The sequence below is a fragment of the Lynx canadensis genome, chromosome B4, assembly GCF_007474595.2.
Source record: "Lynx canadensis isolate LIC74 chromosome B4, mLynCan4.pri.v2, whole genome shotgun sequence".
In the NCBI taxonomy this organism is placed as follows: Eukaryota; Metazoa; Chordata; class Mammalia; order Carnivora; family Felidae; genus Lynx; species Lynx canadensis.
In genome coordinates this window covers 87,791,444-87,794,948 of record NC_044309.1, presented here as the reverse complement: position 1 = coordinate 87,794,948, position 3,505 = coordinate 87,791,444, and positions in this window count along the sequence as shown.

Below are 3,505 nucleotides of genomic sequence, written 5' to 3'. Positions count from 1 at the left end.
GATTTTTTTTAAGTTTATTTATTTTGAGAGAGAGAGAGAGAGGGAGCATATCTGGAGACGGGCAGAGAAAGGGAGAGACAGAAATCCAAGCAGGCTCTGTGCTCTAACTCACAAACGTGAGATCATGACCTGAACAGAGATAAAGAGTCAGCAGCTTAACTGACTGAGCCACCCAGGTGCCCCAAATTCAAAAGGTTTTTAAAACTAAAAAGAAAAACATCTGTGTGGATACAGAGGGGCCAGAAGAGATGCACCAGAGAAAAACAAAAAGTACATAGAAGCTTGTTTATCCTCCACATCTTGACTGTTTAAGCTCTTCTTGGTTTTGATGTGACATGATATTAATAATCATGTTATTTCCTACGTTGTATGTATATTAGCCATAGTGAGTTTCTACAAAAGTTGTAATTTCAACAACAAAAAACTCATATTTAACCTATAGGTTTCTTCTCCCTTTTTTCTTGCAATTTTTTTCCTCAAAGATCAGGTCATTTGTCATGTAGAATTTACCAGTGTGTATTTTGCTAATTGCACCCTGTGGTGATTTAACATGTTCGTCTATCTTAAATTTCCAGTAAACCGGTAGTCAGATCTACCAGCCTGAGCAGAGTCAAGTTCAATTACATGAATTTCACGGATGTGGTTCTGTACCTCTACTGCAACACTTCAGGGGACACAGAATGTCTAGATGTCTGTTTTTGCAATGTTAAGACTGGTCAGCAGGTTCAGGTGCTGTCAGCCTGATCCGTGCACTAAATAGCTCCCCATCAGCATCTCACTTAATAGTTTTAACAGCCATTGAAGAATCCTAGCTGGGTTCATTAGCTCTTGTAAATGTTAACGTCCTACTACTATCATACTATCCTTATCTTTAAGCTGGAATTATGCTATAATGAGAAAATGTCCCTCACAACTATTTAGTTACCCTGCGGTGTAGTTTGTTTAAGGCAGAATAAATACTCGATCCTTTCTCTCCTGTACTCAGTCCCTGGAAGGCTCATAATCCGCTGTCCATTACTTGTACGGTCACAATGCATCTATTCCAGAGATGTGCATTCTCTGAGGCCAGACCCACATCCTACTCACAGTGCATTCCTGCTTCTTTACAACATTTAGAATGTACACCCTAATATGTGATACCTGACTGTCTTGTGGAGACATATTAAAAAAAAGATGGCAAAGCCAGATATCACAGTCTGCATTCCTCTGGTGGGACTGAACTTTTTTTGTTTTGAGAGACAGAGAGAGAAAGAGAAAGAGGGAGAGCGCGCATGAGTAGGGGAGGGACAGAGGGAATCTCAAGCTCTCAGCAGTGAAGCCTGATGCGGAGCTCAACCCTGGAACTCAATCCCAGGAAACTGTGAGATCATGACCCGAGCTGATATCAAGAGTCAAATGCTTAACCAACTGAGCCACCCAGGCACCCCGGGAATTTTTTTTTTTTTTAAACACAACCACAATATCACTAGTGTTTCTGGAGCAAGGGCTCTGGAGTAGGTACCTGAGGGGGACTCAAGTTTGCAAACAACCCAAGTGGCCCACAGATAGAGTTCCCTATGTGTTTGTTATTATTATTCAGGTCTATTCCTATTAGAATACACATCCCGTTAAAGGCAAAGATTTGTTCACTTTAGTCTTCTGTGCAGCCCTAGTGCCTGCTACATAGTAAGCACTCAACATACTTGTTAAATAAAATGAATGAATGGATTTACCTAGAATAGTTATTTTGTATGAGTTGCATTCACTAAAGAACTAAAAGGGAGATAGGATTCGTATTCTCACAATTCACCTAAAGTCTTATTAAAGAGTATATAAACATTTTTTTAAGTGGGAAAATATATTTCTATTAGCTTACTTCTTTTTCAGGTTTTTTTTGGGGGGGGTAATTATTTTTTAATTTATTTGAGAGAGAACTTTGCCAGTGGGGTCTGAGAGCAGCAGACGTAGAGAGTCTTAAGCAGGCTTCATGCTCAGCACAGAGCCCAACTTGGGGCTCCATCCCACAGCCCTGGGATTATGACCTGGGCCAAAGTCAAGAGTCAGATAGATGCTCAACCCACTGAACCACCCAGATGCCCCTGTTTTTTAGAGTTTAGTCAGCTCTTTCTGCCATCTATTCGGGTAACATTAAGTCAGTGTTACCACTACTACAGTTAGCCCATTGCTTGTATCTATATAATGCTTTTTGGTTAAAAAGTGCTTTTAGGGGCACCTGGGTGGCTCAGTCGGTTAAGTGGCTGACTTCGGCTCAGGTCATGATCTTGCAGTCCGTGAGTTCGAGCCCCACATCGGGCTCTGGGCTGACAGCTCAGAGCCTAGAGCCTGCTTTGGATTCTGTGTCTCCCTCTCTCTGCCGCTCCCCCATTCGTGCTCTGCCTTTCAAAAATGAATACATGTTAAAAAAATTTTTTTAAGTGCTTTTGAATATATCATGTGCAGAATATGTTTAAGAAATATTTTTTAGGGGCGCCTGGGTGGTGCAGTCGGTTAAGCGTCCGACTTCAGCCAGGTCACGATCTCGCGGTCTGTGAGTTCGAGCCCCGCGTCAGGCTCTGGGCTGATGGCTCGGAGCCTGGAGCCTGTTTCCGATTCTGTGTCTCCCTCTCTCTCTGCCCCTCCCCCGTTCATGCTCTGTCTCTCTCTGTCCCAAAAATAAATAAACGTTGAAAAAAAAAATTAAAAAAAAAAAGAAATATTTTTTAATTTATTTTTAAATGTTTATTTTTGAGAGAGAGAGAGACACAGTGCAAGCAGGGGAGGGGCAGAGAGAGAGGGAGACACTGAATCCGAAGCCGGCTCCAGGCTCTGACAGCACAGAGTCCGACGCAGGGCTCAAACTCATGAGCTGTGAGACCATGACCTGAGCTGAAGTGGGACAATTAACCAACTGAGCCCAGGTGCTCCTAATGTTTGTTTATTTTTGAGACAGAGTCAGAGCACCAGTGGGGGAGGGCAGAGAGAGAGAGGGAGGGAGACACAGAATCTGAAGCAGGCTCCAGGCTCTGGGCTGTCCGCAGAGCCCGATGCGGGGCTCAAACCCACAAACCGTGAGATCGTGACCTGAGCCGAAGTCAGACGCCTAACCGATTAAGCCATCCAGGCACGCCCATGTGCAGAATACTGAAACAGCAACCTCCGAATCAATACTTTTCTGTTATGTTCAAAGGGTATGAAACACATATTAATTGTAGCTTGTTATTCAACCAGAGAGCAGTTAGGGATCGCTCACTTATAAAACAGAGCATTACAACTACATGAATGATCTAAATTGCCAATGTCTATGGACACTTTTTAGTCTCTAATTTACTTAACTATTCTGACATTTGACACCATTTGGCCTTCTGACAAACCTGGATCTTTGTGATAAAACACTCAATTATGACAGAAGCAAAAGAATTTGAAACCAACTGGAGGCAAATGGTGTGTTTTCAGAAAGTGATGTCTGAAGCTGATTAAGAAGAAAGAACTAAGATTTTATCCTTTAAAACGTAACACAAAACTTCTG